At 42.8% G+C, this 25,592-nt stretch overlaps 1 pseudogene across 1 annotated transcript; it reads left to right on the forward strand.

Annotated features, from left to right (window-relative positions):
* Positions 1-1,460: 1,460 nt before the first annotated feature.
* On the forward strand, positions 1,461-19,306 carry LOC122446084 (annotated as a pseudogene). Its single transcript, XR_006270767.1, has 4 exons — positions 1,461-1,528; positions 10,849-10,966; positions 16,559-16,668; positions 17,998-19,306. The product of XR_006270767.1 is annotated as a serine/threonine-protein phosphatase PGAM5, mitochondrial-like (transcript).
* Positions 19,307-25,592: the final 6,286 nt, after the last annotated feature.

Below are 25,592 nucleotides of genomic sequence, written 5' to 3' on the forward strand. Positions count from 1 at the left end.
CCATTCCTTTGCTTCCCCCATCCTGAAACTGCCACCTGTAAGTCAGAACTACTTCGTTTTCCTTCATAAAATGCAATGTCATTCCTCGTACCTTCTTTAATAACAAGACATACATTTTCCTTAAGCAACCAAGAAGTGACTTTTATATTGGCATTGTATAGATTGGTGAACATACGTATCAGGGATACTATCTAAAAAAAAAAAATTGCTTTCTTATAGTGAACATCTTAGGATGGCACCAGACACTATTCATGGATAGTCAAAATCTCTTTAGTTTCTGTGTAAGAGGAAGGTCCTGTCAATTAGTGAATGTTTCAGAACCTTAATTTATTTGGAAATGACCTAGCTATTCAATACACTGTCATCACTTAGTTTAGCACAACGATAGAAATTCAGGTAACCAAAATCTGGAGAAACTACTGTCAGCTCAGTTCAGTTCAGTTCAGTTGCTCAGTGGTGTCTGACTCTTTGCGACCCCACGGACTGCAGGATGCCAGGCTTCCATGTCCATCAGCAACTCCCGGGGCTTGCTCAAACTCAAGTCCATGAGTCAGTGATGCCATCCAGCATCTTATCCTCTGTCGTCCCCTTCTCCTCTGCCTTCAATCGAGACTATTACAGACAGATATTTTAAAGTATAATTATTTTTAATAGTTTATCTAAAAGCTCATCGCATTTACATTTTTAGGAGTTTTTTTTTTTTGTTTTTAGAGGTACTTTCTTTGTTGACAAGTTTGTGACAGATATAACAATATAGCAATATTTAACTTATAATAAACCTAGGCACTTTGAAAATTTTATGCTCAATGTTAATGACTCGTAGACATGTCTATATTAGAGTAGTGAAAAAAAAGAAATACTAGATATTTAATATTGACTATTTCCCAGTTCACATGAATCCAAAATTCATTTAGGTCAATATTTTCTTGTATTTAGAACTGTTTGGTTTGTAAGGGCTTCCTTTTCTTTAGATTATTTAAATAAGAACTCACAACTTCAGCAATATTATAAAAAAACAGACGACTCACACTGAGACATACATAAATCCACACAGACAGAGATCTAGTTTTCCGCCTAAGATTTAAAATATCTCTTTGACCTCCTTTTTTGGGGATGGGGTTTGAAGTTTTCATTTTCCCAAGGCTGAGGTCTCAGGCAAAGTGGGCAGTGTTTTTCAAGGAAAGGATTAACTTCAAGCTTTGCCCTAGGCAGGCCTTTTTTAACAAGCTAATTGTTTTTAATTGCATGTGCAAAAGAACCAGCTTCACAGTTTCCAAGAAAAAATTTTATTTTAACCAGTTTTCTCTGGTTCTATAGAATATCATGGCCGTCCTAGGTCAGGTCATCTTTCCTTTCTGTAGTCATAGTTTTATCCCTGAATTATAGACAGATCAGCTGACAAGTTTTCCATAGTTGAACCTGCGGAAGGATCATTAACGTGGTCGGTTCCGAGAGAGGCGCGGTGGTCTCGCCTCGCCCTGCCCGTCTCCTGAGCCTCTCCTCCACCCCGGCGGCGCCGGATGGGAAGGTAAGGGAGGGAAAGACGTCTGGAAGGCGGCGCGCCCCGGGCGGGCGGTCGGGTCCGGTGGCCTTTCCGGAGGTAGGGGAAGAGGGGCCGCGCGAGAAGGTGGGGGGCGGCGTGCAGAGTGGCGGCTCTCCTCCGCCTTCCCGCCCGCCCCTCCATCCTCGGCCGGGCGTCCCGCCACCCTTGCCCCGCTCCGGGTGGCGTCTTCTCCGGTGTCCCTCTTTCCCCGACCTCCCCGCCACGTTCCCTCGAGGTTGGGTCCGAGGGTTGCGGGAGGCGGGGGGGCGGGGGTGCTCAGCGCGCCCCCACCCCACCCCACCCCACCCCACGCACCTTTGCCCGTGGCGCCGGCCACGACTGCCTTCCCCCCGGCCGCGGACCGCACGGTGCGGATCCTCCGGTCGCGTCTCGCGGGCTGTGCGGCCTGACGGGTGGCGGCTCCCCGCTGCGGGTCCGCGTGCCTGCCGGTCGCCTCCCGCCGCTGGCCCTGGACCGAGTGCCTGGACCGAGGACCTGGTGCCTCGGCTGGTCGTCGGTCGCCCGCTGCTCGTCGCCAGGCGCCTCCCCATGCCCTCCGAGCCTCGCGGCTTGCTCCCAACCCCCACTCCCCACGCCTACCGCGGCTGTATTGTCCGGTTCTCTCGCCCTCTCTCCTCTGTCGTGTCCCCTGCCCACTTGGCGCCACGCTTCCCGTCTTGGTGGTGGGGGGAGAAGGGTGCCTGGGACGCGGGCGCGGGTAGGGGCCCCGGTGGTTGAGGGGAGAGGACGGGGTCCGGTGGTGCGGCCGTACGGGTGTGCGAGGTGGTGGGGGAGGGCTCTGCCCCGTTTCAGGGGGGGGATGTGGGGGTGGTCGTCTGGCGTCGACGGGGACCTCCGGGCGGCGGTCGACCGGCTCACGGCGGGGTCCCCCATGCGTTATGGGCCGGCAGCGCCGAGGCCCGCGGGGGGGGACGCGGTGGTGGTCGACGTCCCGGCAGTGGCCCGCGGGGCGCGCCTCCCCCTGTCCAGGTACCTAGCGTGGGGCTTCCCTGGTGGCTCGGATGGTAAAGCGTCTGCCTGCAGTTGCAGAAGACCCCGGTTCGATTCCTGGGTTGGGAAGATCCCCTGGAGAAGGAAATGACAACCCACTCCAGTACTCTTGCCTGGAAAATTCCATGGAGGAAGGAGCCCGGTAGGCTACAGTCCATGGGGTCACAAAGAGTCGGACACGACCGAGCGTCTTCACTTCACAGCTGATAAAAAGGTTGGGTTGTCTGGGTGGGGTGGATTTGCTCCTGGATGGATTTCACCTGGCGGCAGTAGGGAGGCCCGCAGACCTCTCCTGGAAGTGGGCGTATGGGCGGAGCACACCTGGCCCGCGTCGGGGGTGGAGCGCGCCTCCTCTGAGGTCCTAGGCAGTGGGTCCCAGGTCTCAGGGGTCTTCATTGCAACTGGGAATGCCCATTTCGTGGGCTCCTGGATCCCCATCTATCAGCATCCAGTGAGCGGAGCGGAGGGGTACGGACCACAGGTAAGGGAACTGGGACTCAGTGGCGTAGGGTGGAGCAGGGAACCACGTATTCCGCCCTCTCTGTTGGCATAGTCTCGGAGCCCCCCAACCTGGAGGTCGCAGAAAGGCCTCGCCATTGGGGTCAAGGCCTTTACCACTTTACCCCTTGGCATAAAGCTCAGACCCACGCCGTTTTCCCAAGCAGCGAGGTCCCCAGGAAGTCCAGGCGATTTATCCTGTCCTGATTGCTGGGACTCCACAATCTGTACTCTGGCCGGCTGGCCCAGCCCTGCTACTGGCAGTTTGCAGCCCAGCGGGCCCTTAATCACCTGCAAGGTGCACGGATTTAAAAACCTGGTGGCTACCCAGGCAGAAAAGAAGGGAGGAGGGCACCTTGCTGCCCTTTCATGGTGGAATCTGTGGCTGTCCTGCTGAGAGGGGGCCTTTCCATGGGGACCCTGTGCAATAAGTGTGGTGTTTTGGAACTGAATAATTAGAACGTGTAAAATTTTTAAATTATGTGCTGCTTTAATTAAAAAAAAAAATCCAAGTTTTTTGCAAATTGAGGTCTAAAAATTGAAGGCCTATTTTCCTTCCACTGTGGCATGCTATGAAGAAAAGTGCGTTTTTTTTTTTTTTTAAAGAAAAGAGTCAGAAAAGTGAGTGAAACAGAAAACCTAGAGGTGCCCCTGTAGTTTGGCGAAGGCCTTAGGAGGTCACTTGTAAATGCTGCTGGCTGTTGGGAGGCAGTCTCTTGTGACCGATGGGCACAGAGCTCTGCAGGCTTGTCCTTTGCATGGATGTTCTTGTTTGTGGAAATCCAGCCCAGAGCCATCTCCTGATGTGTAATAATTTCCCAGACTAGACCCCTAGGCAAATCCCACAGGGCCAGAGGCTCCTTCCTTCATTGTATTTGTCTGTTTGACTGAAAAGCAGCAATGACATATTTTTCTTTAAATCTGGTCTATCATCCAGGCCTTGGAGTAATATTTCCCATCCCTCTCAATAGGCTTGTGTTCCAGGAATGAATTATAGTCAGTGGTCCATGATTTTACAGATGAGGAAACTGAGACCCAGAGAGGCTGGAGGACTGTCCAAGGGAGAATGGGATATCCTTCCAGGAACCCTGGCTCCTGGGTTTTTAATGAGCTTCCTACCCAGCCTGGTCATTAATTGGCAAGTGTTGACATTGAGAATAAACTATGGGTGGAAGTGTAAAAGGCTTTTTTGAAGAATGTGCCTACCAGCTGTGCATCTTATGGAGTATTTTCATTATACTCCCCAACCCTTGGAAAGTGGTGGGCACAGGGCAGATGCTTCATGATTTTTATTGAATAAGTTCAATTTCACACAATTATATCCATAGTGTCAGCAACACTATGAGGTATATTAGAACAGTGATCATCACAGTTGGTACTTCACGGATCAGTAAAGAAAGAAAACTTTTTCTTAGGAAAACTGTAAAAGAATTGCTAAGTTTTAAGTTTATCCCACAAGGATATTAAAAAAAAATGAACCAGATCTCTCCGATCATCACCAAGGCTATCGGAGGTCTGTTGAGGACCCCATGCAAGGGAGGTTCTACCTCTTGGGACACCCCTGCTTCAGCATCTCCCTAAGCCAGCAACCTGGGACAGCTGAGTACACTTGAAGTTCCTTCCTTGACCTTGGGAGTTTCTTAGGAAGACAGTTTTTTGACAGACAAGGGAGGTTTTGGGATATTTCAAGTGCAGTCCATTTATTGTGCACTCTATTTCTCTTTCTGTTCTCTGGTGGCTCAGTTGGTAAAGAGTCTGCCTGCAATGCGGGAGACCCGGGTTCAGTCCCTGGATCGGGAAGATCTCCTGGAGAAGGAAATGACAGCCCACTCCAGTATTCTTGCCTGAAGAATTCAATGGACTGAGGAGTCTTGTGGGCTACAGTCGGTAGGGTCACAAAGGGTTGGACACGGCTGAGTGACGAAACACTTATTTCTATTATTATTTCATCAGCTCCACCTCTGATCATCAGGCATTAGATCCTAGAGGTTGGCCCCTGCTTTAGTTCCCTCTTTCATCTTCTACACAGCTCCAGCCTGCTTCCTCCTCCTCTTCCACCTGCAGAACTACCTGCTGGGCTTCTCTGAATGTGACTAAGAGTCTCCTTCCCTCACTTCCTTTGCTCTGAGTCCCTTCTCCTAACTGGGTTTCCCTGATCTCCATTTAGGCGCTTTTGCCCCGGGTGGTGCTAGTGGTAAAGAACCTACCTGCCAGTGCAGGAATTCTATCCGTGGATTGGGAAGATCCCCTGGAGGAGGGTCCGGCAACCCAGTCCAGTATTCTTGCCTGGAAAATTCCCATGGACAGAGGAGCCTGATGGGCTCTGACAGTCAGATGTGACTGAAGCAACTTAGTGCAGCATACCAGAGGACCTTTGAGCTGCAGACTCGTGATTGTTTTGGCTCCTTGGAGTCCCTTGTCATTCCATGTGTATGTCAGGGTCAGCTTGTGTATTGCTTCCTAAAGGCCCCAAGAGGGTAACAGGCAGGACTGCCAGGGGTCTCCGGACAGAGAAAATGGGCTGTAAGTGTGAGACTTTTTTTTTTTTTTTTATCTCTCTCTTAAGAGGCAGGAGGAAACAAACTAGTGTTACATTTTTTCCCCTTCTTGATGCAAATTTAAAAGGAGGTTTCTCTTAAAATTCTGTGTTGCCATGACGACTCCTGGCTCCACCTGAATTAGCTGCTGCTGCTGCTAAGTCACTTCAGTGTCCGACTCTATGTGACCCCATAGACGGCAGCCCACCAGGCTCTCCCATCCCTGGGATTCTCCAGGCAAGAACACTGGAGTGGATTGCCATTTCCTTCTCCAATGCATGAAAGTGAAAAGTGAAAGTGAAGTCACTCAGTCGTGTCTGACTCTTCGAGACCCCATGGACTGCAGCCCACCAGGCTCCTCCGTCCATGGGATTTTCCAGGCAGGAGTACTGGAGTGGGGTGCCATTGCCTTCTCTGCCACCTGAATTTAACTTGTCTCAGACCTTGAGCTAAGCAATGCATTTTTCTTATGGAGATGTTTGTCTTAAGCTATGTTAATGTACTATGTATTTACCCTAGACTCTGTCTTCAAGTTGGTTCCTCCTAAAGGCTCAGAACCGACTTGACAAACCAGTATGTTTTACTCATACCTTGTTCTCCTAATCTATGTTCATGAAACTATATATTTGCTTGGAAATCTGCCTTTTTTCAAGATTCATGTCAATCATTTTATGGCCAGGGATGACTCACCTGCTGCCAATGTTATCTCAATGCATGTTGTGGGTGAGGGGCCTGGTGCCATTCTCTGAGACATTGCCTTTCTTTAGTTAGCAGACTGCTAGTGGCTGTATAACATCTGGCTAAAGACTAGCAGGGGGTACTCTTTCTGCCCCCTTCTGATGTCTATGTCAGCAGCTTTCTCTATCTCTTTTATACTTTAATAAAACTACAACACAAAAGCTGTGAGCGATCAAGCTTCATCACTGGCCCTGGATTGAATGCTTCTCCTCTGGAGGCCAAGAATCCTGGCATCATTTGTGGTTTAGCATCAACTCAGTCTTTTGTAATTCAGATTGAATGTTCATTTCAGATTGAAGATGCATTCCATGGTATTGCCATTCTAAGTCTTTCCATCACTATGGAATATGTGTGCATGTATTTAGGATATTTTTCAGCAATCGTGTAGAATTTCCAGTGTGCCAGTCTTGTCATCCTCATTACATCCATGGCAAAATATTTTATTAATGTTGACATTATTGAAAGGGAATTGTTTTTTTAAATTCATTTTCAGATTGTTATTTGCTAGTGTATACAGATAAAACTGTGTAATCATTCATTTTTATCAGTTTGGACAGCTTGATAGTTGTCTTTACTTTCTCATAAACTAAGATTACCCTGGCTCATATATTTACTGTCTCACCCCTAGTCTCAGTCATTTCTTCAAAGAACTTTTGTCCTTTTATTATTTCTTTACCATTAAGTTAGTTTTGACTGTGCGGGGGCTTTGTTGCTAGATGTCTGGTTGTAGTGAGCAGAGGCTGCCCTCTAGGTGCTGTGCCATGGCTTCTCATTGCAGCGCTTTCTGTGGTTGCGGAACTTGGGCTCTGGAGCGTGCAAGCCTCAATAGTTGTATGGGGGCTTAGTTGCCCCTGGGCATGTGGACTCTTCTAGGACCAGGGATTGAACCCGTGTTCCCTGCATTGGTAGGCTGATTCTTTACCACTGGGTCAACAGGGACATTTCCTGTTCCTTTTTATTAGAGAATGATATTTACAACATACATGTAGGAGCTAAATATGTTCAGCTAATACATGGAAATATATACATGAATTCTAGCTTACCTTTTTCCCCCCCAGCTTACCTTTGAACATATTCAGTTAAAGGTAATTTGTGATGATGTCTCCAACCTGATCCACCATGACATGGATACTGTAGCCTTTCCTTTTGTTTATCTGTAACTTCCCACTCCAGTGGTAAGATACCTGGCTTCCACCACTTGTCATGTGTAGAATTCAGTGCATGTCCCATGTGGTTACTGAAAGAACTGTCAGACTGTCTTCCAAAGGGGGCTGTGCATGCATTCCACCAGTATCTCGAGTATGTTTTTGTCTGATAGTTTACTATCAGTAGACCCTCCGTGGCCCGGTGTCTATTTCAGTCTTTACCAGTTATGAATGGGCTTGTTTGCTCTAGCGTTCTTGGACAATTTGAGTGCAGATTCTTTGTCAGACATGCATTTTTTTTTTTTAGGAAAACGATTGTATTTATTTTTGGCTGTGCTGGGTCTTCGTGTGTGGGCTTTTCCCTAGTTTGGGTGAGCGTGGGCCATAACTAGTGGTGTGCGGGCTTCTCACTGCAGCGGCTCCTCTCGTTGTGGGGCACAGGCTCACGGGCTTCAGGAGTTGCAATATGTCAGCTCGGTGTTGTGGCTTCCAGGCTCCAGAGCACAGGCTCCGCAGTTGTGGCACACGGGCTCCATAGCATGTGGGATCTTCCCACCCCAGGGATCACACCTGCATCTCCAGCACTGGCAGGCGGATTCTTTACGACGGAGCCACCAGGGCATATTTTAGATTCTAGTTTTCCACACATGTATCTGGTGAAAGAGGCCGGGATCAAGAGGCCTGGCACCTGGGAATCCTCAGCCACAGTTCTGGCTGTGCCATCAAAAGCTCTGGGGCCTTTGGCGAGCGCCTCAACTTCCCTGGGACTGTTTCCTCCCCTCAGAAATGCCCTGCTGTGGGACTGTAGCCCACCAAGCTCCTCTGTCCCTGGGATTTCTGAGGCCAGAATGCTGGAGGGGCTGCCATTTCCTTCTCTACAAGATAACATTTTGAAGGTATTTTCTCCTGGATTGTGGTTTTGATGAAGGAAAGGGGATCCCTTCCAGGGCTTGAGAGAGGGCTCTTGTCTGACACTTGGAAATGAATTGTCCGAGGAGAGGAGTGCTGTCCAAGTGAGAGGCTTTACTGGGAAGGGCTGCTGGGATGGAGGGCAGGAGGGTGAGGGAAACGGAGAGAACTGCTCTGCCACGTGCCTCATAGTCTCAGGGTTTATGGTCATTGGACTCGTTTTTGGCTTGTCTCTTGCAAGTCATTCTGAATTGGGATCCTTCCTGGGGGCACATACATCACTTAGTGGAGATGGATTCCAGCGAGGAGGATCCTGGGAGGTTGGTAGGACCTCTGGACTGGAGTCTCCCGTCTCCTTTTGACCTCTCCAGAATTCTGGTTGGTGGTAGCTTGTTAGTTCCTTGTTCCTTACCAGGACCTCCTGTTGTAAGATCATTACTGCAAGTGTTTTCTCTTCTCTGTTGCTTGGCGAGGGTGGGTGGTCAGTGGTTCATTTAACAGTTTGTCTTTTGGTTCTCTCGAGTAAGGTCCTCCACAGAGTAAATGTATAAAATTATAAAAGTCAATGTTTTAAATAATTTATATTAATAATTGGTAAATTGGCTTTTTTGTTGTGTGTTGGAACTGATCACCAGACCAAAGGTCATGTAGATCTTTTGTTGTTTTCTAATATTTTTATAGCTTTTTAAATGGGATTACGGTGTTGCAAAGTTTGTATTTATGTTCATTTTATTCCATATGTTTTTTTTAACATTTATTTTTAGTTGATTGATCATTGCTTTACAATATTGGTTTGATTGGTCATACATCAACATGAATTAACCGTAGGGGTATGTGTGGCCTCCCACTCTTGAATCTCCCTCCCACGTCCCGCCCATTCCCACCTCTCTGGGCTATCAGAGAGCCCCAGTTTGAGTTCCCTGAGGCAGACAGCAAATTCCCAGCTTAGGTTGGTGTGCATGCATCCGTGCTGCTCTCCCCATTCATCTCACCCTCTCCCTCTTGTTCCCCACCCTTGTCCGTAAGTCTGTTCTCTATGTCTGCATCTCCACTGCTGCTACGTGAACAGATTCGTCAGGACCATCATTCTAGAGTCCAGGTTTTTTTCTTTCTGACTGACTTCCCTGTTTCATACGCTCTAGGTTCATCCACTTCATTAGCAGTGCCTCAAATGTGATCCTTTTTATGGCCGCATTCCATGCAGGCTCTGACTGTTCCTTACCGTGTTTTGAGGAGGGTCGTGGAGCTATTCCGCTCCATTTGGGTTTGGGCTTCCAGTCTGAGCGCTCCCGCAGAGCTGCTTCTGCCGTCTGGGCTGTGTGAGCGCGGGGCTGCCCGCTCTTGTCCGGCGGCCCGCAGGGGGCGCCAAAGCCCCCTCTGGCCCGCGGGCGCAGCACGCTCTGCCCTCAGATTGGGCTCGGTGACCAGCTGGCGGGAGCTTTCTCTCCTCAGGGCCGTCAGAGCTCGGGCTTCTGGAAACGGGGCTGCGTCCAGGCTGAGAGGAGCGGGCTTGCCTCAGTGCCCCAGCAGGGAGGCGCTGCAGGAGGGAAAGATGAGGACAAAGTAGACGTTTCCTGTGTCCAGCTGAGCGCTGATGGGAGGTCCATCTCAGAGGACTCGGGGCGCAGGGGGAGAGCTCCATGTGCAAAACGGCGGGTTTTCGGTTAGATTTCTGTTAGATGATCTGGAGGATGACCAGTGATGTTGTTCAGTGCAGGTGGCCAGTTTTGCTGTCACTGTTTCTTGAGAAGACTGTCCTTTCCTCTTCGCTCGTTCCGGTTTGATGTTCATGAACTGACCGCGTACATGTGGCTTCACTCCTGGGCTCTCTATGCCTTCCGCGAGTCCACGTGTCTGTGTTCGTGCCAGTTCCTCACTGTGGTGCTTCCTACCGCTCTGTGATGTAGTTTGAAGTCGGAGAGGAAGATGCGTCCATCTGTGTTCTTCTTTCTCAGAGTCTTTTTGGCTGTTTAAGGTCCTGTTCAATATTAGCAGCCTAATATTAGGAATATTTCTATTTGTGAAAAATGCCATTGAATATTATTCTGTGATTGCAGTCAGTGTATTTGTTGATGGCTTTGGATGGAGTGGACATTTTACTTCCTCATTGTTCCAGTGCATGAGCGTGGAATAGTTTTCTGTTTATTTGTGTTTTCTTTGGTTTCTTTATCATTGCTTTCTAGTTTTCTGACTACTGGTCTTTTATGTCCTTGGTTAAGTTTGTTGCTAGATGCTTTATTCTTTTTGATGCAGTTATAAGTGGGATTTTCTTAATTTTTGTTTCTGATTATTATTAGTGTATAGAAATGCAACTGATTTTTGTATATTGATTGGGATTGTAGATTGTAGTATTTGATATGATTGTAAATTGATCTGAAATGATTCAGTTTTACTGAATGTAGTCTAAAAACTTTTTGTGAAGTGATGTGGAAATTTTTATTTGTAAAATCTGTTTCTCCTGCAATAGGTCATCCAGAGGACTCAAGACATGGTGGTTACTAATAGACTTCCCACAGTCCTTCTTCATTCCATGTGGACTCCTTCAAGGGCGGTGAGCATCACAGCTTCCCTTGAACTTTGTCTGGGTAAGTCTTGGCCTGTATAAGAAACTTTCGTGCCTGTCTAATCTGATTTTCTTTTGTGGTATTGACATGATTGTTTTGAAACATAATTTACTTTCCAGTAATTTAAAATGTACAGACAGAATACTCCTAGCAATGGGAAAAAGTACTCACATTTGCCACATCATCTAAAATACTCTTATGTGTTTTATCCAAAATGGGTGCATTCTCCTGCAGAACCAGCACATAACCTCCAAAATCAGGAAATCATGTGGTTTCTACATTATAATGTAATCCACAGCCCGACTTCCACTTTCAGCAATCGTTCAATTGTATGAATATATCTTTTTTTCCATCTTCCTCCTTTTTTCTTTTTTAGAGTGTTACTGAGATTTTCAGTTATTTGGACACACTTGATGGATTTAAAGCACACATGGTGAATATGGGATCTGGGTGGCCTTTTCTATATGTATTTTTTTTCACTAAAGATGGTTTTAATGTTTATTCATGATGTAACATGTATGAATACTGCATTCTTTTTTTCCCTCATAGTAATTAAAAATAAATAACATGCTATTTACCATTTAGATATTTGTAAGCATACAGTGTTGTAGCAAACAACCTTTACTTGTTTTGCAAACCAGTTTAATAATGTGTACCTTGTGCGTGCTTTGGAGAAACTCAGGAAACTGAGTCAGTGACTGAAATGGCCCAAGATATCACCTTAGATACCATCTTCTAAAAACAAAACAGGGCCTTCCTGGTGGTCCAGTGGCTAAGACTGGACACTCCCAAAGAAGGAGGCCCAGGTTCAATCCCTGATCAGAGAACTAGATCTCCCATGCCACAACGAAGAGTTTGCATGCTGTAGCTAAATATCTGGCTTGCCTCAACGAAGGTCGACCTGGCACAGCCAAATAAAAAAACAAATATTAAAAAAAAGTAAAACCAAAGGAAGGGAAGGGTATGGTTGTTGTACAGATTTATGTCTTAGCTTTTCATATTGATAAAAAAAAGAGTTTCGCAAGACTGTCATCCTTTTGTCTGGTATATATCCAGGATTCCTTTGAAATGAGATTTCTCTGGTAAATGTGACTCACAGAAGAGCCATCTTGAACTTGGGTTTCAGAGATGATTATGTGTCCTCTTAAAAAAAAAGTTACTTAGGTCCAACAAATTCTCATGCTGAAGCAGTATGTATTGGGGTAGCATTTGCTCCCCTTCACTTTGGATGTATCCCAATTTGTTTACACAGTCATCTACCGAAGACATCCTGATATTTGAAAGTTTTTAGCTGTTACAAGTAGAGCTGCTGTGTGTAATTGTGTGATAGTTTTTGTCTGTGTGACTTTTTCAAAGCTGTTTACCAAGTACTAGATGTGTAGTGTTCAGGTCACAGGTGAGCCTTGTTTAGCTCTGGAAAAATCCAGCTAAGTTTCTCTGGCATGTGGGATCTTCCTGGGTAAGGGATTAAGCTTAAGTCTCTTGCATTGTCAGGCAGAGTCTCTACCCCTGAGTCACCAGAAAAGTGCCCCCCCCCCCCTTTTTTGAGTTTACTGGATCTAATAGGTGTGCAGTGCTACCTCACTGTTGTTTTAGTTTGTAATTTCCTAATGACATATGATTTTGAGTATTTTTGATATGGTTATTTACTATCTGTATATTTCCTTTGGCCAGGTGTTCAGATTTATACATTTTTAATGAGATTGTTTGTTCCTGATTTTTTGGTATAGTTGGAGTACAATCCTTTATCGGATAGGTATTTTGTAAATATATTTTTCTGTGGCTTGTGTTTAAGTTTTGTGAATAAGGTTTTTCACAGTTTAAATTTCTAATTTTATAAAGTTCATGTTATATATGTTTTATATCCTTTTTTGGATAGACTTTAGTGTTTTTTCTTTTTGTTGTTGTTGTTAAATTTCATAAGCAAAACTGAAGTATTCTAGATACAGTTTTAAGCAAAGCTGAGGTATCATAGATACAGTTTTGCTTTTTGTCTATCGAGAAGTTTGAGTGAGGTTGGTGTAAATTGTAAAATTATGTCTACATTCATTTGATTGGATATGGCTTCGAATTATTTGTATAATTGGTTTTGGAAATGTCATGGGAAGTCAGTTTCCCCAAGGGAAACTGGATGGGGTCCATGAAACATGAACAGTCTTCGATCCCTGGGAATCACTTTCTGCTTTTTCTGGGCTTGGATTTGACTTGTTTGGATATCTCATACTAGTGGAATCACAGAATGTTTGTTCTTTTTTGGTCTGGTTTATTTCACTTAATATAATGATGATAAGTTTTGTCCACATTGTAGCACTGTCCGAATTACCAACTTCTAAGGGTGGAATCATATTCCATTGTGTGTATACCACAGTTTGTTTATGGAATTGGCTGCCATGGACACTTAGATTGCTTCTGTTTCTTGGCCAGTGTGAATCATGCTGTTGTGACTATGACTGCAGAAATATGCATTTTCTCAGCCCCTTTTCCCAAACCTTTTGGGTACATAGCATGAATTAGACTTGAACTATGTATTTATTCCATGTGTTAGTTTTGGAGTAGTTTCTGTAATGTCTTGCACAGTGGCCGAGCCATTTCAGTTTACTTTTTTGTACGGTAGACTACTGTTCAAGCTTTTGAATATACCCTGTGCTGCGTATTCATTCACCCACCGATGGACACTTGAATGGGTTCTACCTTTGGGCTATTGTGATTAATGTCACTATGAATATTTGTGTACCAGTTTTTGTTTGAATTATTCACAAATACATAGTACTATATATGAAAGAAACCACAAGGACCTACTGTACAGTTTAGGAAACTGTATTGCATATCTTATGATAATGTATAATGGAATAGAATCTCAAAAGGAATATATGAAAAAGACATAATAGTCCTGATAATTATTGTGCCAGCACTATGAGTTATCATAGCACTACTCAATGTACATTTGTACATGCCACTAAAATATTCACATCTGTAAGTATATTTCACTGATTGATTATATAAAAAATTGAGAATTCAAACAGAGAATAAACTTCCTGTTATTGCTCATCATCATTTATGCACTATTCCTACCTGTAACACTCATTGTATAAATGCTGGACTAGGAATTCACATTAGGGTAAACCAAGAGATTGTGAAGGTGTAAGGAAGTATAACTTATTTAATTCCTTAACGAAGGATTATAGAACTCTATGTACATGAAGTGAATGTAAGTCAAATAGTTTAATTGAGCCACATTCTTACTAGAGTGATGAGCTTCCACCCCACCCAATGTTAGTTCACAATTAAATCCTGCAGTCATCTGGCCTCAGTGTCTGCTTCCTGCCATCCAGAAAGAAAAGGTGAGGAAGTCCCGACAAAATCATTGTTTTTCTTTTTTTTGATCTGTATTTCATCACAGGGCTTGGCAAAAAGAGAGCCTAACCTGTGTTTAGAGTTCCACCCCAAGGCTTGCTCTGGCATGTTACATGTGTTGACAAACTGCTGATTGTTTCCAACAAAGGACAATGATCTGCACTTCACTATCTGTTGCTTGAGCTGGAATAGTAGGCATCCCTTTAAGTTCAGTCCTTCATGCTGAAGTAGGCATACCTGAAGCAGTAGCATAAGAGGAACACGTTTATCATGTAGACCTCGCATCCCATGAATTTGTAATAATTTTTCAGTTATACCCATCATCATTGGAGGAACTGGCTTGTCCCAGTAATAACTGGAGTACCCAGTATAACAGTTCCTTGACTTATGAGTACTTCTTCCAATGTTCTTTCTCCTACTTCGGTCATGAACAGTAGAAGTTGATGGCAGCGGTTACTGAAATGTATATTGATTCCTAGGTGGTCCAGTTGGTAAATAATCTGCCTACCAGTGCAGGAGATGGGAGTGATGTGGGTTTGATCCCTGCATCAGGAAGATAACAATTCATACACTCGTTTTACGTGAACAAGTTGGATACTCATGAGTTTTTTCCTTCTGTATACAGAAAAACAAATGCTGTTTAAGGACACTGAGAGAACCCTCATGTTGAAAATCAGATCTGTATTGTGAGCAATGCTTAGAAATCCATGAGTTGAAGCATAGTATTATGCCTATCATCCTTGTAGTTCCCTCAGTGAAATATTTTGAGAAAAGCTCTTCATTCATGGTATAGATTCATGAAGAAGCTAAATAACAATAATCCTTTATGTTGACAACTGTGAATTTAAATCTCCTGTGAATCATATGTGACAATCACACATACGAACATGATTTATTAGTATTATATCAATATTTTTAGTCCTATTGTATTTCAACTAAAAATATCAATATATAATTGTACATGGAGTCAAGACATAAAATCAGTGCAAATACAAAATATTCTATCCTTTGAGAAAGGGAACAAAAATTCTATGTGCTTTGCTTATTGCATTTTTATGTTTTAGATCCTTAAGTATTTTATTCACCACACCCAACTGAATGATTAACAAATCTTCAGAGAAGAAAGGATCATTTTTCTTTAACAATGAGTAGTTCAAGTCCTCTCAAAGCAAAGTCATAAGTGAGTCTAATTTTGTGTGAGACCATGAAAACTCAGTGTTTTATTATGCTCGTGCTTATGACGGGAGGTCTGAGAAGGTACTTCTGAAGGTTTATTCATACCAGTCATTCTCATATTTGTCGAGTCTTTAAAGGTTTAATCACTGAGGTGTTGCTTCTACACTTGTACTAGGCTGAGTAGCAACATGCCCTTTCTCCCTAAGTGCAGTAGAAGTCTTCCCAACCTGTCTGTCTTCTATCCTCTGGAGTATGTATTCCTTGAGCTCGCCACAGCCTAGTAGATGGAAATCATCAGGATATTCTGGAAACCGTTTTTATTGCAGTCTCTTCAGGAGGTTACAACTGCTGCAAACCTCAGGATTTTACAAAGCACTTTTTACAACCTCAGATGAAGGATAAAAGTCAACACTCGTGACAGACACAGGTTTCCAAGGCCTGTACATGATTGTTGGTTTTGCTTTCGTAATCATCCTGTTTCTTAAACCAACTAAGATGTCACTGTATTTTTTCTTATCATCATTTTATCTTTGATGGTTTTTAGATCTATTATGGATTTTCCTATATATCTTCACTTATTGGTGAGGGTCTTATGTTAGTAGTAGTTACTTAAACTGACTTCCAGTCAGTTAGCTGTGGTAGAATAGGAAAAAGAATGACCAACTGTATAGTATTAATATTATGTATTAATATATAATTAGTTTTATTGTTTGCAGTCATCCAATTCTAACTTTCTGAAATAAACATTCAGAAAAATCACGTCCTTTTGAATGTCCATTTGACTGTATAGGAGCACGGCAATGTTATTACATAAAATTGTTTACAGTTTCCATTACATTTCTCCTGTTTGATGTAGGTATCAGCCTTTGGTTCTATCACTAGCATTACAAGTAAAAAAAAATAATTAGAGCTCCTATGGTAATTTTACTGTTAGCAATAAGTATAGCGTAAAGTGAACACAGAAGAAGTTAGAGTAGACCAAATACGAAAGTTAGTTTAAAAGAAAACATACAATGGTGAATGATTACGGTAGGATTAAATTTGTAGTTATGAAGTTCCTTTATTATTATTCTGTCCTTTCAGTTTCCTTTGCAGGGTGTTAATGTGCAGATTCCAGTACTGTGGCTACAGTGAGTAATGCTGCCATTATTCATGAGAGCAACTCTACTAAGTCAACGCTTGTGTCACTCAAGGTATTTTAATACCTATTATGTTAGTAGTAGTTTGTAGTTTGTGAAGTCACATAAGTTGTATTCATTCAAGCAATAGTATGAAACAGCTATGGCATCAATTATAGATGTGAATAGATATAGAATGTGAATCCATTTCACTGTGACAAGTTATTATTGAAGATATTCTATTAATGCCAGTAACACAGCTGTGCAGAAATAATACAGTGTTTATGAAGAAAGCAAGATTTACTAATTTGTTTTATTATTCTATTTCTTTTAAACTGATTTAATGAGAACAGGCTTAACTTTTCATTAAGTTGTATGACTGTCAGCAGTTTGACCAACTTGAAGAAGATGCCTCATTCGTAGTCTTCCTCATCAGCTCATTCCATCTACTAGCTTTAAAATCATTTAGTACAGAGGTCAAACACTGTCTAGGTCTTAATCCAGTGTTTTGTTTGATTATCATGCAGGATCATTTAAAAAGTAAAAGTCTGCCTGTATGAGTTAGAGCTCTGATCTCAACAGTTCATGTAGAAGTTTCCACTGAGATGTATAGTTTTTGCACAAATGTTACTGAAATTTGTGAATGTGGTATACCGCGAATCACAATAAGTGTAAACAGCTTCATATGCTACTTATTTGAAACGACCACTACTAATGACATTCTCATTCATTTGAGGACTGAATATAGCCAACTTAGGCTGTGTTTACCAAGTTGACTTTGAAGGATTCTTCACATAGTCCTTCATCGGCCCATGGCACTTGTCAGATTGAAGAAACCCTTGCTACACTAAGGTTGTAAACACATATAGTCATGTTTTGTTTCAGATTTTAAAGTCATTCTTCAGTTTTCTTTGAGGAATGGTTCTGTATATACCACGTGGATCCCCAAATCCACTGATGTTCATGTGTCTTGGGGCTTCCCAGGTGGTGCTAGTGGTAAAGAACCCACCTGCCAAAGCAGGAGACATAAGAGATATGGGTTCGATCCCTGGGGCAGGAAGATCTCCTGAAGGAGAGCATGGAAACCCACTCCAGTATCCTTGCCTGGAGAATCCCATGAACAGAGGAGCCTGGTGGGCCCTAGTCCATGATCCCAAAGAGTTGGACACAGTGTAAGTGACTTACTACAGCACGTGATTCATTGTCATAGCTAATATAATGGAGATGACATGGAAAGAAGTGCCAGCAGGTGAAAGTCAATACTCACCACTTTTAAACTTTGGAATTTATTACATTGTTTTACGTCCATATTTGTATGACTTCATAGTTAGAGAATCTATGCATATGAAGGGCTGATTGTGTTGTATTTATGTTGAGGGAAGATTTATTTTTATGTGGTTTCAGATACAGGTCCCATTTCATTCGTATGCATATGTATGCTCATCACTTTTCATCATTTTTTGAAAAGACGATTGTTTTGAAAGGTTGTTGCCTAACCATGAAAGATGCTGGGATTCTTGGCCTCCTCAGGAGAAGAATTCAATCCGGGGCCAGTGATGAGGCTTGATCACTCAGAGCTTTTGTATCACAAAGTTTTATTAAAGTATAAAAGAGCCACGTGGGGTCGACGCGGGACTTGACCGGCATGGCGTTTCGGCAGGCGCTACAGCTGGCGGCCTGCGGCCTGGCAGGGGGCTCGGCCGCGGTGCTCTTCTCGGCTGTGGCAGTGGGGAAGCCCCGCGCGGGCGGGGCCGCGGGGCCGCGCGTGGTCGAGCCCCCGGCATGGGCGGGGGCCGCGCGCCCGGGGCGGCGTCTGGGACCCCAACTGGGACAGGAGAGAACCACTGTCCTTGGTCAACCTGCGGAAGAAGAGCCTAGAGCCTGGAGAAGAAGAGCTGACATCCAGGCTGGACCACTGCAAGGCCAAGGCCACACGCACATCTTCCTCATCAGGCACTCCCAGTACCACGTGGACGCCTCCCTGAAGGACCGCACGCTGACGCCCCTGGGTCGTGAGCAGGCTGAACTAACTGGTCTGCGACTTGCAAGCTTGGGGTTGAAGTTTAATAAAATCGTCCATTCCTCCATGACCCGTGCGGTAGAAACCACTGACATCATCAGTAAACACCTGCCAGGCGTCTGCAAGGTCAGCACAGACCTGCTGAGAGAAGGCGCCCCCATCGAGCCCGACCCCCCTGTTTCTCACTGGAAGCCGGAGGCTGTGTATTATGAAGATGGAGCGCGGATCGAGGCCGCCTTCCGGAACTACATCCACCGGGCAGACGCCAAGCAGCAGGAGGACAGCTATGAGATCTTCATGTGCCATGCCAACGTCATCCGCTACATCGTGTGCCGGTGAGGGGTCCCGCTGGGTGCCCTTGGCCCTGCTCCCCCTCCTGCCTGCCTGTGCCTCCAGAGTTTCCTCCAGGTCCAGCTGGTGGTCTGGTAGAGTGGCTTTCAGTCCAGTTTTCTCATGACTGTGTGTTTTTGGTGGGAACAGACCAGACCAAGTGTCCTTCGTCGGCAGTCTTTCCTGGGCGATGTTGTGGTTGCTTGGTTCAGGTGCTATGCGCCGGCTGCTCACATTGCGAAGTCATAGTTTATATGCCAACACCCCGTTTCCCTGACATGCAGTGACTGGTTTGGCACCTGTTGCTGGATCATGCCACTGTGGTTACTCAAAAAAAAAAAAAAATTATAAAAGAGAGAAAGCTTCTGACATAGACATCAGAAGGGGCACTCTTTCTGCCCCCTACTCGTCTTTAGCTGGATGTTATATAGCTACTAGCAGTCTAGTAATTAGAGAAAGGAATGGCAGCAGGCTGCTCATTCACAAGATACATGGAGATGGCACCAGGTGAGTCATCCTGGGCCATAAAACGATTGACATGAGCAAATATATAGCTTCATTAACATAGATTAGGAGAAGAATTTATGAGTAAAGCATATTGGCTTGTCAAGTCAGTTCTGAGCCTTTAGGCAGAACCTACTTGAAGATAGTGTCTAGGGTAAATACATAGTACATTCACATAGCTTAAGGCAAACATTTCCATAAGAAAAATGCCTTGGTTAGCTCAAGATTTGAGAAAAGTTAAGTTCAGGTGGAACCAAGTGTCATTATAGCAACACAGAATTTTAAGAAACAACCTCTTTTTAAATTTGTATAGAGAAGGGGAAAAAAGATAACACTAGCTTGTTTCCTCCTGCCTCTTAAGAGAGAGAGAAAAAATGTCCGACACTTGCAGCCTATTTCTTCCCTTTGGAGACCCCTGGCCTTCCTGCCTGTAACTCTCTCTGTTTCATTCATTGAATGTTATCTGGCTTGTCAAACATTGAGTCTAGAAGTATGTGTTTATTTTGGGGGTATTTCATTCAATTTAATTTAAATGCATATGTTAATGGTAGTATTACAAAGTTTGACATGCTGTTGCTTTGTATACTGACACGGGACATTGGGAAATGTGAGTTTCCAAGTTCGATTTAGTTTTTCATGTTTGTTTTCCTTTTCGGGGTACAAAGGAAAATAATATGAGTGTTAAAATCAGCTTTTGTATTTTTTGTCAAATGTTAATTCTGATCACATCGAATCTGGAAATGTGTCTGTGCATTAAAGTCCTAATAACTATGTTAATTAATTTCACTACCATGGGATGTTTTCATATCTATTGAGGACTGACTTCATTTATTTCAGTCATACTTTTAAATGTTTTCATGCTCCTCGTATTTTTCACACCTTTTCGTGCTCCTTGTATTTTTCACACATTTTCATGCTCCTCGTATTTGCACACCTTTTCATGCTCCTCGTATTTTTCACTCCTTTTCTTGCTCCTCGTATTTTTCACACCTTTTCATGCTCCTCGTATTTTTCAGAACTTTTCACGCTCTGCGTATTTTTCACACCTTTTCACTCTCCTCGTATTTTTCACACCTTTTCCTGCTCCTCGAATTTTTCACAACTTTGCCAGCTCTTCCTATTTTTCACACCTTTTCTTGCTCCTCATATTTTTCTCACCTTTTCATGCTCTTCGCATTTTTCACACCTTTACATGCTCCTCGTATTTTTCACACCTTTACCTGCTCCTCGAATTTTTCATACCTTTTTATGGTCCTTGTAATTTTCACACATTTTCCTGCTCCTCGTATTTTTCACACCTTCTCATGCTCCTCGTATTTTTCACACCTTTTCCTACTCTTCGAATTTTTCACACTTTTTCATTCTCCTTGTAATTTTCACACCTTTTCCTGCTCTTCGAATTTTTTACACCTTTTTATGCTCCTTGTATTTTTCACACCTTTTCCTGATCCTCGTATTTTTCACACCTTTTCTTGCTCCTCGTATTTTTCACACCTTTTCATGCTCCTCGTATTTTTCACTCCTTTACATGCTCCTCGTATTTTTCACACCTTTTCCTGCTGTTCGAATTTTTCACACCTTTTCCTGCTCTTTGAATTTTTCACATCATTTTATACTACCTATATTTTTCAGACCTTTTCATGCTCCTCGGATTTTTCAGACCTTTTCATGCTCCTTGTAGATTTCCCTTCTTGACATGCTCCTTGTATTTTTCAGACCATTTCATGCTCCTCGTATTTTCACATCTTGTCATGCTCTTCATATTTTTGACACCTTTTCATGCTCCTTGTATTTTTCACACCTTTTCCTGCTCTTCGAATTTTTCCACACCTTTCATGCTCCTCGTATTTTTCACACCTTTTCATGCTCGTCGTATTTGTCAGACCTTTTCACGCTGTACATATTTTTCACACCTTTTCAAGCTCTTCATAATTTTGACACCTTTCATGCTCCTCGTGTTTTTCACACCTTTTCCTGCTCCTCGTATTTTGCACACCTTTGCCTGCTCCTCGTATTTTTCACACCTTTTCATGCTCTTCGTATTTTTCAGACCTTTTCATGCTCCTCGTATTTTTCACACCTTTTCCTGCTCCTCGAATTTTTCATATCTTTATATGGTCCTCCTATTTTTCACACCTTTTCTTGCTCCTCCTATTTTTAACACTTTCTCATGCTACTCGTATTTTTCACACCTTTTCATGCTCCTCGTATTTTTCACACCTTTTCCTGCTCTTCGAATTTTTCACACCTTTCCAAGCTCCTCGTATTTTTCACACTCTTTCACGCCCTTCATATTTTTCACAGCCTTTTCATGCAGTTTATATTTTTCACACCTTTTCCTGTCCTTCTAATATTTCACACCTTTTCATGCTCCACGTATTTTTCACACCTTTTCCATGTCTTCGAATTTTTCACAACTTTTCATGCTCCTCGTATTTTTCACATTTTTTCCTGCTCTTCGAATATTTCACACCTTTATATGCTCCTCGTACATTTCACACCTTTTCCTGCTCCTCGTATTTCTCACACCTCGTCATGCTCCTCGTACTTTTCACACCTTTTCGTGCTCCTGGTACTTTAAAGACCTTTTCATGCTCCTCATATTTCTCACAGATTTTCATGCTCCTCGTATTTATCACAACTTTTCTTGCTCCTTGTATTTGTCAGACCTTTTCTCAGTCTTCATATTTTTCACCCCTTTTCATGCTCTTGTATTTTTCAAAGCTTATCATGCTTCTCTTATTTTTCACATCTTGTCATGCTCCTCGTACATTTCACACCTTTTCCTGCTCTTCGTATTTCTCACACCTTTTCGTGCTCCTGGTATTTTAAAGACCTTTTCATGCTCTTCGTATTTCTCACAGCTTTTATTGCTCTTCGTATTTTTCACAACTTTTCTTGCTCCTCGTATTTTTCACACCTTTTCATGCTCTTCAAATTTTTCACACCTTTTCATGCTCCTCGTATTTTTCAAACCTTTTCATGCTTCTCGTATTTTTCACACCTTGTCATGCTCCTCGTATTTTTCACACCTTTTCATGCTTCTCATATTTTTGACACCTATTCAGGCTCTTCCTATTTTTCACACGTTTTCATGATCCTCGTATTTTTCACACCTTTTCATGCTCTTCAAATTTTTCACACCTTTTCATGCTCCTCGTATTTTTCAAACCTTTTCATGCTTCTCGTATTTTTCACACCTTGTCATGCTCCTCGTATTTTTCACACCTTTTCATGCTTCTCATATTTTTGACACCTATTCAGGCTCTTCCTATTTTTCACACGTTTTCATGATCCTCGTATTTTTCACACCTTTTCATGCTCTTCAAATTTTTCACACCTTTTCATGCTCCTCGTATTTTTCAAACCTTTTCATGCTTCTCGTATTTTTCACACCTTGTCATGCTCCTCGTATTTTTCACACCTTTTCATGCTTCTCATATTTTTGACACCTATTCAGGCTCTTCCTATTTTTCACACGTTTTCATGATCCTCGTATTTTTCACACCTTTTCATGCTCTTCAAATTTTTCACACCTTTTCATGCTCCTCGTATTTTTCAAACCTTTTCATGCTTCTCGTATTTTTCACACCTTGTCATGCTCCTCGTATTTTTCACATCTTTTCATGCTCCTCATATTTTTGACACCTATTCAGGCTCTTCCTATTTTTCACACGTTTTCATGATCCTCGTATTTTTCACACCTTGTCATGCTCCTTGTATTTTTCACACATTTTCATGCTCCTCGTTTTTGCACACCTTTTCATGCTCCTCATATTTTTCACTCCTTTTCTTGCTCCTCGTATTTTTCACACCTTTTCATGCTCCTCGTATTTTTCAGAACTTTTCACGCTCTACGTATTTTTCACACCTTTTCACTCTCCTCGTAATTTTGACACCTTTTCATGCTCCTCGTATTTTTCACACCTTTCCTGCTCCTCGTATTTTTCACAACTTCTCATGCTCCTCGTATTTGTCACACCTTTTCCTGCTCTTGGAATTTTTCACACCTTTTTATGATTCTCGTACTTTTCATACCTTTTCCTGCTCCTCGTATTTTTCACACCTTGTATTGCTCCTCGTCTTTTTCACACCTTTTCGTGCTCCTGGTACTTTAAAGACCTTTTCATGCTCCTCGTATTTGTCACAACTTTGCTTGCTCCTTGTATTTGTCAGACCTTTTCTCAGTCTTCATATTTTTCACACCTTTTCATGCTCTTGTATTTTTCAAACCTTATCATGCTTCTCTTTTTTTTCACATCTTGTCATGCTCCTCGTATTATTCACACCTTTTCATGCTCCTCGTATTTTTGACACCTTTTCATGCTCTTCCTATTTTTCACACCTTTTCATGCTCCTCGAATTTTCACACCTTTTCATGCTGCTCGTATTTTTCAGACCTTTTCACGCACTTCGTATTTTTCAGCCCTTTTCATGCTCTTCGTATTTTTCAGACCGTTTCATGCTCCTCGTATTTTTTAGACCTTTTCATGTTCCTCGTATTTTAAAGACCTTTTCATGCTCCTCGTATTTTTCAGATCTTTTCATGCCCTTCATATTTTTCACACCTTTTCATGCAGTTCATATTTTCCACACCTTTTCCTGCTCTTTGAATTTCTCACACCTTTTCATTCTCCTCGTATTTTTCACACCTTTTCTTGCTCCTCGTATTTTTCACACCTTTTCATGCTCCTCGTGTTATTCACATCTTGTAATGCTCTTCGAATATTTCACACCTTTTCATGCTCCTCGTATTTTTCATTCCTTTTCATGCACCTCGTATTTTTCAGAACTTTTCACGCTTCTCGTATTTTTCACACCATTTCCTCCTCTTCGAATTTTTCACACCTTTTCATGCTCCTCGTATTTTAAAGGCCTTTTCATGCTCCTCGTATTTCTCACCGCTTTTAATGCTCCTCGTATTATTCACAACTTTTCTTACTCCTCGTATTTTTCACACCTTTTCATGCTCTTCAAATTTTTCACACCTTGTCATTCTCCTCGTATTTTTCACACCTTTTCATGCTCCTCATATTTTTGACACCTATTCAGGCTCTTCCTATTTTTCACACGTTTTCATGCTCCTCGTACTTTTCACACCTTGTCATGCTCCTTGTATTTTTCACACGTTTTCATGCTCCTCGTACTTTTCGCACCTTTTCATGCTCCTCGTATTTTTCACACGTTTTCCTGCTCCTCGTATTTTTCACACCATTTCCTCCTCTTCGAATTTTTCACACCTTTTCATGCTCCTCGTATTTTAAAGGCCTTTTCATGCTCCTCGTATTTCTCACAGCTTTTATTGCTCCTCGTATTTTTCACAACTTTTCTTGCTCCTCGTATTTTTCACACCTTTTCAAGCTCCTCATATTTTTGACAACTTTTCAGGCTCTTCCTATTTTTCACACGTTTTCATGATCCTCGTATTTTTCACACCTTGTCATGCTCCTCGTATTTTTCACACCTTTTCATGCTCCTCATATTTTTGACACCCTTTCATGCTCTTCATATTTTTCAGACCGTTTCATGCTCCTCATATTTTTCAGACCTTTTCATGTTCTTCATATTTTTCACATCTTATTCTGCTCCTCGTATATTTCAAACCTTTTCCTGCTCTTCATATTTTTCACAACTTTTTGTGCTCTTCGTATTTTTCAGACCTTTTCATGCTCTTCTTATATTTGAAACCATTTCGTGCTCTTCATATTTTTCAGACCTTTTCATGCTCTTCATATTTTTCACACCTTTTCATGCTTCTCGTATTTTTCACACCTTTTCATGCTCCTCATATTTTTCACACCTTTTCAAGCTCCTCGTATTATTCACACCTTTTCATGCTCCTCGTATTTTTCACACCTTTTCATGCTCCTCGTATTTTCACACCTTTTCATGCTCCTCGTATTTTTCACACCTTTTCGTTCCCTCCTGGTTTTCACACCTTTTCGTGTTCTTCGTATTAATCAGACCTTTTCATACTCCTCATATATTTCAGACCTTTTCATGCTCCTCGTATTTTTCAGACCTTTTCGTGCTCATCCTATTTTTCACAGCTTTTGGTGCTGTTCGTTTTTTTCAGACCTTTTCATGCTCCTCCTCTTTTTCTCTACTTTTCATGCTGTTCATATTTTTCAGACCTTTTCATGAT

This window comes from Cervus canadensis, chromosome 8, assembly GCF_019320065.1.
Source record: "Cervus canadensis isolate Bull #8, Minnesota chromosome 8, ASM1932006v1, whole genome shotgun sequence".
NCBI classification, from domain to species: Eukaryota; Metazoa; Chordata; class Mammalia; order Artiodactyla; family Cervidae; genus Cervus; species Cervus canadensis.